The sequence below is a fragment of the Lepidochelys kempii genome, chromosome 8 (genome assembly GCF_965140285.1).
Source record: "Lepidochelys kempii isolate rLepKem1 chromosome 8, rLepKem1.hap1, whole genome shotgun sequence".
Lineage (NCBI taxonomy): Eukaryota > Metazoa > Chordata > Testudines > Cheloniidae > Lepidochelys > Lepidochelys kempii.
The window spans coordinates 85169278-85181594 of NC_136387.1; the positions used below are offsets into that span (position 1 = coordinate 85169278).

Sequence of the window (12317 nt, forward strand, 5' to 3'; positions counted from 1 at the left end):
CATTGTTTCTTGCATTTTATCGCACTCCCACTTGCAAAAACCTTAGATCATGCAAATCATGCAAGAGAGCCAGATTCCCTCATGCTACAAAAAGACCCCAAACCCCACAATGTTAATGTGGTTAATGTATTATGCAGGCAAAGCTAGGAAAAGCTTTATCTGGCATGTTCGGGGGATGAGGGGTGCCGGTTAATCAAAAATTCCAGTTAACTAAGAGTTATACTTACCAGTGGAGGGAGTGAGTTTGGGTGCGGGAGGGGGCTCGGGGCAGGGGCTTGGGGCACAGGAGGGGTTTTGGAGTGCCGGATCTGGGCGGTGTTCACTTCAGGCGGCTCCCTGCAAGCGTCGATATGTCTCTGCTGCTCCTAGATGGAGGTGCAGCCAGGAGGCTCTACAGGCTGCCTCCGTTCACAGGCACTGTCCTTGCAGCTCCCATTAGCCATGGTTCCCAATGCTTGGGGTGGGTGGAGCCCCCATAGCTGTTCCTTCATCTAGAAGCAGCAGGGACATGTTTCTGCTTGCAGGGAGCCGCCTGAGGTGAACACCGCCCGGATCAGAAATCAGAGATATCAGAAATGCTGGTTTCTAGAGCTTTCCAGTTGGTAAAGTGCCAGATAACACAGTTTTTACTGTGTGTATATATATATAAACAGAATTCACACACAATTTTTACCACTGAAAGAATAAAAGAAATGTTGCTTAAACCATGTAAAAAATGCTTTAACTCTTGTTGTAATAGACATCAAATCTCTTTTTATTCCCCACTTAAATTTAAGTATTAAAACCTTTATTTTAAAAAAAGGGAAAAATTTCCTGTGCATTTCTGAAATTCTATTTATGACAAACTGATGAGAGATTTAGTATTTTCCTACAAATTACCGCACTCTTTTCCCCCCCCACCCACTCCCACCTGCAACAAAGTACATTTTACCCCATCCTGCTATTATGGCAGCGGGTCATGCAGGACCCACAGGATCCCAGTCCTGCTGCAGGACTCTACCACAGAGCACTTTTCCAGGGGGTTTTCTGGGTGCAAGCATGTAGCATTTGGCAGGCGATGGTATGGGCTGGACTAGTTGAAACTTGATAATGTGGTTCCACAGCATCCTCCGCTGAAGACCAGTAGCACATCAGTTTAGGGAATATTGCAGACCAGAAACAGGCATAGTGCAGATTCCAGTCATTGGCCTTGATTTGAAATGAGAAATTTGGCCTGTGAAGAGAACTCTCCTCCACTGCCACCTCCCTTATACCATTTTGTCATTAAATATTTATGGAAATATGTTAAAACCAAATTTAAAGTAAAGGAAAAGCACACAAAGCAACCATCAACTGGCAATCAGTATGACTAATCTGTACATATTGTCCATAAGGAGAGAGGAAGAAGTATTTGAGAGAGACAAAAAATGAAGTTATGATATAAGGGAAAGAATTTACCATATAATATTTTAATTTTTTAAAAATCAAGTGGATTTTTCCCCCAAAAGTGCCTAAAGGTGTAAATGCTATGCAAACAAAGAAAACAAAGTATGTACAGCTTAAGGATTAACGGCTCACCCACTCCAAACCAGGTCTCAGTTCAATGATATAAAGCAACATGACATTTAAAAAAAATCCTCATCAAACCAATGAAAAATCCTGAAGAGTTACATGAACCTTGCACTGCTCCCTAATGGTTAACAACTTGGGCTCTTTCAGGCCAAGTGTAGGAGTGACTTTGAGAATCAAGAACTATTTACAGAAAATACCCTACTATCTGTCTGTCTCTTTTAAATCTGATTAGAGCTATTAGAGCATCCCAGCGATCACATCTTTAGTAATATCACAGAGGGAAAGAGGCCCTTGGGCTGCCTGGATCCAAATCAATTATGACTTTACATGTAAAAGCGAACACCTGAAATTCTACCAAGAAATTAATTGGAAGCCAGTACAGCTCACGCATGTATTCTCTATGTGAGGCATTTCTTAATAAATGGGCATCAGTATTCATCATGAACCTAAGTTTCCAAATAGTCAAAAAGTTCATGTAATTGAGATATAGAAAACTTTCCCCCCACTAATTTCAATTTCAGAAGAAATTGACAAGGTTCTTTTTATGGAAATTTCAACATGTATTCATAAATTTGGGTGAATAGTTAAAGGTTTTTAAAGATTCCCTAGTTAAAATGCTTTCATTAGAATGACTGGGAGCATGCAGAGTTTATAAGATGACCAGGGAGTCTTTAGTCCTGAATCAGTGAATTTACAATATCCATTGGTGTTTGCAATGGTATTTTTAAGTTCCTGAGTTAAAGAACTGCAGAAGTTGTCTTTTTCATTGTTTCCTTTAAAAAAGTGAAATAAAATGCAAAAACTAGTAATTGTGCATTATTGAAGTTAGATATATCAAGTTAGGAATTTCCAAAAACTAAGCTAGCTTCTGTAACGTTAACTCAGCCTCATTGCACATAAGCAGTGTTTTCTATTCCCATTTCATTTGTTAAATGTAATTTAATGTATTTTTGTGTGTTAAAGTGTACTATAATTACAGCATGTGCAGCATGGCAGAGTTTATGTTTTGGGAGCACTGTATATGTTGTAAATTCTGAATATTGATATGTTCTTCAAGTTTCATGTCTTGTGGCAGAAGAAAGGAAAACAAGTTGCTAACAGAAATGTTTTAATTCCCACAGCTTTTATTCTAACTCCACAATAATTAATAAAAGAGTTGTCTGTAGTATGGAGTAGTACTATACAAAAGAAATCAAAATATTCATACAAAAATTTGGCATGCTTAATTTAAATACCAATAGCCCAGTCTTTCTGTCTGTAGATAATGGGGAAGGAATTTAGGAGAACTATATCAATAGAAGGGTGTGTATGTGCTGTGGGGATGGAAGTTTCTGTCTGTAATCTAAATAAAAATAAGTTAATTTTAAAACAAAACTCTTGGTACACTAAATAACCCCTTTCCCCCAACCCTTCCAATTTAAAGTATATATACCGTCTTTTAAAATGGTATGCAAAGAAATGCAGAGAAAAAATTCTCTGTCTCACTGGAGCTTTCTGACACAAGGACATGTCAGCCATGCTGAAATAAATAACAGCCATTTTTGACTCAGAAACATTGACATTTCCACAAGTATTTCTTTAACACTATTTGTTATTTTTGAATGTGACTTATTTAGGCAAAGTCAAGTTTATTAATTTAGAACCTTAGCTTTAGCAAAATAAAAAATTTAAAATCAATACAACTTAGTAAAATAAACAAAAACATAAGATCGGCACTTCTCCAAGAATCAGTTACATGTTTTAAGAATTTCCTCCCCCCTCCATCAACATATAAAAATAAGATAACAAAGGTTAGAAATTCATTGGTTCATTTAGATTATAAGGAACTTTTTCCTTCACATATATTTTCTTGGTTTTGCTGCCAATGAGGCAAATATAGTGACAGCCCATATAACCAAAACATTTTCATTACATAGTGAGTATGCTAGTTTTTGAGTTGGTGCAGCAAAAGGCTTCTAAAACAAGTTATGGAGATTAAAAGAAAGTAGATAGTCTGGTAAATCTTCAGGTTGGTCAGACCTACATAGGCAAAAATGATTTTGTCTCTCAGTTCCAGTATACCTCCTTTCTAAATAGGCCAACTGCAAATAGGGAGAAAATGGAGAGCTGAAAAGGCCCTCCGTAACATAGTGTTGTTCAAAATAGCCAAATATTTCTCATAATTATGAATGTTCTTTAGAGGAGGAAGCCAAGGGGACTTATTTATTTGATGGATGACTGACATATCCACATATGTGTAAATATCTTCTATTCTAAGCTTAATTACAGATTTCACACTCTTGCACACAGTCCTAGTCAGGTCAAGTTCTGAGAATTCCAAGAAATGGGCTTGCAAAAACTAGAGGAAGTCTAAAGTTTATGTCTTGTTAAGCTGTTCCTCCAGATTTTACCTTGTTAGGTGCTCTAAATTTATATGCAGAATACACAGCCTGTAAGTGCTATAATGGTACTGAGCTTTGATCAAAGAGGTGAATTCTCTTACCTGTGCCCTAAGTAAAGCAACTGAGCTGTAAGTTGGGAGGCCAAGCATTCTTCTTAAAAATTTGTTTTGCACAAACTTTTAGCAATTAAAATCTCTTCAGCCCCAGATTTCCTAACCATATAATATTTGGGCACTGCAATTAAATTGCTCCCATGGACATGGATGAAACGAAGCACTGCTTGCACATAGCTTAAGGCTCTCCTCTGTATGTTGGTCTCGTTGGTCATTATATATGAAACAAATACCCAAAAGGTGGGAAGAACCTGACCTGTTCAATATAATGGCCATCAGTCTTCTATTTATGCTGTTTTGGTATGTAGATTGTGGCCAAAGGAAATTACTTTCATTTTCTTATAATTTATGGTCAGGCAAAAAGCTACAATCCCTTAACAAATGTTTCAAGTCCAGTGGAATCTGAGACAGCAAAATCCTGTCATCTGCATAAGGAAGGACTTGACACAAATCAGTCCAAAATTTTGAGGGTAAAATACGGCGACCCTTCTAAAATAACCACAGCCTCTTTAACAAATTAGAAAGGAAAGGGGCCAATAAGTTTACCTGGTGGAACCCCTTGTGATGGGATCAGTTAGGTTATCTTTCCACTCTATCCTAACTCTGGACACTGGCTGTGAAGGTTTCTCAAAAGATGGAGGAAAAAATCCCTATACTATTTTAGTAAATAATTTTACTTCGACAGGTCCCACCAATCAATATTGTTCTTGTAAGCTACGGCTAGGATAAAATCCTCCCCAGGAGCTTTGCTATGGCATTTTTGGTTGATCAGTATTCTAGCTTCCCTGGTGGAGACTGAGTCCATTCTAGAGATGGTGAGGTCCACTGAGATAGACCATAACAAATGACTGATAGATGGAATGTCATTACAAAAGGCAGAAAAATGTGAGTCTCCCAAGCATGTCTGGTGTTAAGATTGAATCCCATTCCCACCAATTCCAAAATAGAGATGATTTTTCCTCTGTGGCAGCAAGTTCAAATTCCTTCCAAAGGGCCCTCTAATTCAATTTTTCTTAATAGACTCAGTGGAACCATTGTTACTACCCTTATATTCGGAAGCGGTGTCTCATAACAGAAGCAATTCAAAAAATCATAGCACATTCTTTTAACTTTTGAATAATGAAAATATCCCATTTTTGCTGGTCAAGTCATCTTGTAATTTTTTTAATAATCTCAGTAAATATGGTGTGAGCTTGTGCTGGGTCATTAAGGTCCAAAAGCCGGTTCTCCAAAGCTAACAAATAATTGGATGTGAGTTTCTCTCTGATTTTAGACTTGGATTCCACTTAATTTGGCTTGAGCTTACAGCTTCAAAATCATGAGTGAGATACAATTTATCTCAGGATAAAGTAGTGAAAGAGCAGAAATGCACCCGCATTGCAGTTGATGATCACTGTCTGGTTTAAAAGCTACTATAAAGTTTGAGAAACAAGACCATTTTAAAATAGAACTGTGATATCATCAATCACACTGCTCACTCTAGAAGAGATGCATGTGAAATAACCTTTCAGATCATCACCTCTTCTATTATTCAAAACCTCCAGCCAAAATCTATTTAAAATTAAAAGAATGTACATTGTAGGAATATATCTCACCCTGTCCATAGAATGACTAGGGAAAAATAAAGGCAACATTTACCAAGTTGGAGGAAAAAATAAAAAAAATCCTTATCTCCAGTGCCTAGGCATTAAATTTCCCCAAAGCACAAAGATTGCTGATGGAAACTTTTCCAGAAGCAGGTTAATGAGAGATTCAAGCTCTGCTGACAGACTCATTATAAAAAAGGGAAACCAAAGAGACCAAATAAACATGCAGGACTAAAAGAATAGATTAATCTGGGAAAATATTATTGTAGGCCTGAAAACATGGATTGTCAGGTGTTAACTTGATAGTTATAACATTTAATTTAATAGAAATCAGAATGCCAGACCACTTACAGGTCTACCCCTTTTGCACTCTTAATACCCCTTTAAAAGGAGTCAAAGCCCAGTAAGTAGAATGGCTTATTCTTTGAAAGCCAAATTTCCTGGAGAAAACTAAATCAAATTGAGATAAATACTTCCTAAATTCCAAATCCTAGGATTTACTTTTAAGTCCAGTAATATTCACTGAGACAGTTTTGATAGGAGTTTTACTGAAATCCCAGTTGGGTCCATCTAATCAATCCACCTCCCTCTTTCAAGGGCCTCTATACAAGATTTTATGGAAAAATACTTGTACTTTCACTTCACTCAGCAATATTGATAAAGGTTATGCACAGTTGTTCTTATGGTTCCTGATAAAGTGAGGCAATATCCAGTAACTTTTTCCCTACATAGAGCAATTGATAAGTGTGAGTGCTCTCTGAAATATAACAGCCATCTCACTTGATTTATCAGAACTATTCAGTGGCCATTGTAGTGAAGAAGTATTAGTTAGTTGATGTAAGCTCTGCTCTCAGAGGAAAAGTTGACAGATTTCCCTGTTCCTTACCAAAATTTGGATTATTGTTGAAGGGTTAGGGAAGCTGTGGTCTAGAAATGGACTGAGTGTCAAGCTGGAAGTTAGGAGACTGGGATTCTACTCCAAACTTTGCCACTGATTTGCTGTGTGACTTTGGGCAGGTTACTTAATCATACTGTGCTCCAGTTTTTTTCTCCATTTGTAAAATGGGGACAATACCTACCCTTTTAAAGCACTATGAGATCTATGTATGAAAGTGCAGAGTATTATTATTAAAGGAAAATTCTGCCCTCAGTTACATCCATGGGATCCCAACGGACTTTGGTGATGGGGCATATGGGTAATTGAAGGCAGAATTTGGTTCTACGCCATTTGACTTCTATCCTTCCCTACTCTGGCAAAATAATTGTTGTTTCAATTAGTAGACATTTTTTTTTTGGCTTAACCACTTCTTCACTCAAGTCTGTTATGAAAATACAGTTTGATGCAACTTGGTTCTCTAGGTAATACTACATATTTTGGTTTCACTTCGTTGTTTGTGTGTTTTATTTGTGTTTTTACAAGGCTTGTGACAATTTGTATTCATTCTCTTCCTCCTTGTGTTTTTGGAGCAATCATTTTATTGAGACTTGAACTTTTGCATAGTTGGCATTTTAACATACAGTTGTTCTTCTATCATTGTCATGATGTAGGTTATATTCTCATAGTCTTGTAGAACAGGGTTATACCTTTAAAGTTTTTATTTATCATCCGTGATGTCTAGAATAAGAATGTATTCATGGATCATCAAAGCAATATTACATCAAAAGGGAGAAAAACTCTTCTCCTTGAATGTTTAGATTATATTTCTGAAGAAAATACATTTATCCAGCAAGAAACACAAGGAGCTTCAAAGGGACTAGGTGCATCATATCAAATTTACTACTTGTAGTTCTCATAAACTTTGGATTGCTCTTACATATTTATGTACTCTCCCCTGCCTGCTTATCTCTGGAATGAAAAAGTGTTCTCCCGAGATGTTTGAATGAATGCAATGTCAAGTACAATAAACCATAGGTAGGCAGTTCTTATCCAGGTCATGATTTCATAGAGAAAGACCAAAGGCAGTCTCCTATACAGTAGATACAATATTAAAATAGTGAAACACAGACAAAGATAGGTTAGTTTTGAGACTAGACAGAAAACAAAAAAATCCTGCACATCACCCTGAATGGCTGAGTTCACTAAGCCTTAGCTTTGAATATCAAGACTGTAGAACTCCAGTTTCAAATTACAGTGGGGTAAACTTTGTTCTTCATATTTCTGTAGTAGATAAGGTGAGCAGTGTACTCTGTGTGATTTTAAGATGACACATTAAAAACCATGATCCTGTTTGCTGTGTATGGCCATAAAAGAGCCCATGGCATGTTTTATAAGAATAGGAGTTTCCCACAATTGTTTATGTATTATTTGTATTACCATAGCAGTTAGGAGCCATAGTCATGAACCAGTTTACAAACACAGAACAAAAAGACAGTCCCTTCCCCAATTCCTTGCAATCAGTTGTTCATCTGTTGGTTACTGATGTCCACTACACAACTGTTTAGAGAAAAATGTGTAGTAATAACATTGCATGCTCTAAGATCTTTGTTAGGAATCCTGAGCTCTTTATTGCATTCTGGATGACTAAGATGATCATACCACACATGCATGGCATAGTGCCATCTTATGGAAACTGAATTTATCTATAAGGAACTGCAGAGGCAGAGGAAGTAGTATAGAGACATGAAGGCATACCCATTGAAATCCAGGTCTCATGGCAGTCATTGGGAGTTTTGCTATTGACTTCATTGGGGCCAGGATTTTACCAATGAAGTTTATGGATTCTCTGAGTAAGGCACTGAATTTGTCCTAGGCCCAGGTGTTAATAAAATCTTGCATTAAGATTCAGGGTAACTACTGCTGCTATCTGGGTCCAGTTAGTTCCAATCAGGAAATAGAAGGTTTGGGAATGTCTCTTTTGGCTAAAGGACCTTAAGAGCTAGGCCACAGAAGGAAACCTAAGAACAACCAGCCTTGGGTTAGAAGCTTAGACTGTCCTTTTACTGACTTACCGATTTCAAGGAAGAGGGTAATTATGAACATTAACTAGCTGGGCTGAGTCCATCACACCGTATTCTCAACTGGAGTCAATTTTAAAATTTCCTTTTGCAGAACATACAATAAACACAAATATCTCCTAGATTATATCTGTTGAGAAATATTTTTAGGTTTTAGGGTTTTTTGCAGCTTCACATTTCTTTCTTGAGAATCAGTTCTTTCTTTGTATTCTATCCATCAGGGTGATAACCAGGACTGATATAGGATTATGACATTTCTCTGGGTATTGAGCCTCATTTCAAACACTTATTTCAATTTGTTTCAGTGATATTTTAATCCAGTTTTACTTGGAGATTGAAAATCCCAACCCATATTCTGTGTTCCAAGGATAATTTTGTTGATCATCTATACTTATGAAGAGTGACAGGTTCTGTGTTATTTCGGACATAGATAAAGTTTTTCTCTGGGAAAGTGACAATTTCCCACATTTCAAGAAAAAGTCTGTGGACTAAGCATTGCCAAAACGTTAAAATGATGGAGTTGGTGGGGCAGGTGTGGTTAGGTGTGCTTCAGCGTCAACCTCTGCTGTACTGAGAGTCTCCGAAAGACAAAAGTGTGGTCTTCCATGTTCCTCAGAAGCTGAAGTTGAAATGAAGGAAACAAGTTCTCATTCTCATGCCCTGTTGGACTTACTGCTTTTTAGTAGGTGAATTGTGTGTAAATTTAACAAATGTAATCTGTTTGACCCAACACATCTGTAAACATGGCATTTTGATAGTTTGGGAAAAAATTGTTTCACTAGGGAGAAATAATGCCTCCTGTGCTGTAACAGGCCTCATGATTTTGCTTCCTGTTTTGTATCATCCTGTAGTTGTTGGTAAACGTTATATCCAGAGTAACCCAAGTAACAGTATTTATTAGCTCATTATTGGTAATATGGAAGATAAAGCATACCACCACTATAAGGCTGAAAAATAATAACCACACAAGATGAGTCGTGACTTTTAGTGAGATTTTTATTGCATAAGGGCTCTTAGAACATTATTTTAAACCAAACTTTGGATAATTTCCTCCCCATTGCAATATGCTAGAAAGTAAGTTTAGCAAGAAGGATCTGATACAACACCAAGGTGTCTTTAAGGTAGAAGAATGAATGCATGTCACTGATGACCTTATAATGATTAGTGAAGCATGAACAAAAAATGGCAGGAGAGCTGATTCTCTTACTGGTGCTTGCAGTGTGTTTGTTTATTTGGACATGTTCATCAGCCCAGAACTTTTTTAGCTCCTTGGCCATCCTTAGATCCATTCTCACATCTGTCAAATTGAAGTCAGTGTAGATTTGAGTAGTCCTGTAATAATCTTTCCCTCTTTTACCATTTAATAGATTCAAATATAACTTGTTCTTCCTAATGCTGTCAGCTAGCATGCTCTCCTCTCATACTTGCTTCTGCAATTATTCTTTCATGCCCTAAACAACTCACTGAACCTTGTCTTAGTTTCTTCAACTGTAATTTTGCTCATTTATACTCCAGCAGGCCATTTTAACCTTTCCTTTCTCCCCTTGGTGCCATCTGTAACTGAGCCAAAACTTAGTAGCATGCTAAATAAAGCCTGTTTTAACAGATTCTGGGGTCAGAGGGTGATACTTTTGCTCAGATAAAATAAAATACTCCCCAAGTAGTCCTACTGAAACCAGTGAGACTGCTTGAGGTGTAAAGAACGATTCTTTTTGAGTAAAACTGTCCCAATGTGGCCTTGTGTCATAAAGTTCATTACCTTAAAATAGGTTTCAGAGTAGCAGCCGTGTTAGTCTGTATCCGCAAAAAGAAAAAGGAGTACTTGTGGCACCTTAGGCACTAACAAATCTGTTTGAGCATAAGCTTTCGTGAGCTACAGCTCACTTCATCGGATGCATGCAGTGGAAAATACAGTAGGGGGATTCTATATACACAGAGAACATGAAACAGTGGGTGTTACCATACACACTGTAATGAGTGATCAGGTAAGGTAAGCTATTGCCAGCAGGAGAGAAAAAAAAACCTTTTGTAGTGATAATCAAGGAGGGTCATTTCCAGCAGTTGACAAGAATGTGTGAGGAACAGTGTGTGTGTGTGTGTGTGTGGGGGAAATAAACATGGGGAAATAGTTTTACTTTGTGTAATGACACATCCACTGCCAGTCTTTATTCAAGCCTAATTTAATGGTGTCCAGTTTGCAAATTAATTCCAATTCAGCAGTCTCTCTTTGGAGTCTGTTTTTGAAGTTTTTGTTGTTGTAATATTGCCACTTTTAGGTCTGTAATCGAGTGACCAGAGAGATTGAAGTGTTCTCCGACTTGTTTTTGAATGTTATAATTCTTGACGTCTGATTTGTATCCATTTATTCTTTTACGTAGAGACTGTCTGGTTTGGCCAATGTACATGGCAGAGGGGCATTGCGGGCACATATCACATTGGCCTGCACATCTACCAATGTGATATATGCCAAAAAAACCTTCAAAAACAGAGTCCAATGAGAGACTGCTGAATTGGAATTAATTTGCAAACTGGACACCGTTAAATTAGCTCACCTTACCTGATCACTCGTTACAGTGTGTATGGTAACACCCATTATTTCATGTTCTTTGTGTATAAAAAATCCTCCTACTGTATTTTCCACTGCATGCATCTGATGAAGTGAGCTGTAGCTCACGAAAGCTTATGCTCAAATAAATTTGTTTGTCTCTAAGGTGCCACAAGTACTCCTGTTCTTTTTACCTTAAAATAGGAACTTCCACCCCTCTTACCTGGGTTCATTTTTAATCTAAGCATCATTAATAGCCAAGGATTCATGGGTTAAATCAGGCTAATCTAATATTCTTATTGGACTCAGAGAAACTCAGACAAGGTCCAAACTGTAGTGCCAAGCTGCACCCCACACTTGAGGAACAATGGCAACTGTGGCCCCCTGACAGCATCATTTATCCAACCTTGAAAAGAGTGGCAGGACTGATATATATCTGCCATCTCCCTGATAATTTTGCTTGTACTTGCACAGTATGCTCTATCTTTTCATCTCAGCATTCATTTGTGGGTGGTAGGTTTCTTTTTGTCTTCTTAGATTGTAAATTCTTCTGGACGAGGGACTTTCTATGTGTCTTTATAGTGGGTTGGGGCCCTGAGCCTAACTGGGACCTTTGGAAACTAATGAAACACAAAAGATAATAAGTGCTCCGTAACTGAATTGATGTTCCCAGTCAGCAGGAATGCACAAGCTGTGTGTTAATTGAAGACTCAGAAGAAACACACTCAGGCTCAGATCCTTACGTATTCCAGGCCCTATTTTACCAAGTGGGTTGGGGGGAAAGATAGCTTAAAGCTATCTTCACGTTCCCCCAGTGCCCAGAATACTTGGTGTGCCTTGATGCAAGTTAGAGCAGCCTTAAGGCTGATATAACTTATTCTGGCTTCTGATGGCCCCTGTTCAAGTGGAATTCCCAACTGCCCTTCAGATATTAATCCACAAAGAGAAAAGTGAATGGTTCAGCAAATGACCCTGCAGTCATTATGGTGTTGGAGGAATAAAGACTTTTGGCAGTATATTAGGATTTACCTGTAGGGGAATTCAAGGAAACTGCCATCCCAGTTACAGTACTTCAGAAAGTCTATACCACAATCTTTTCAGGAATCTCGAAGGTATTATTAATTATTTTGATAGCACCTCATCCTGACTGGGGCTTTTAGGAGCCATACAAACATATATAAGTTAC

General features: G+C 37.8%; 1 protein-coding gene across 3 annotated transcripts in view; it reads left to right on the top strand.

The window, feature by feature from the left end:
* The window catches only part of LRRIQ3 (leucine rich repeats and IQ motif containing 3), a 100051-nt gene that overhangs the window by 15478 nt on the left and 72256 nt on the right, over positions 1-12317 (top strand). The gene's annotated exons all lie outside the window — the stretch shown is intronic.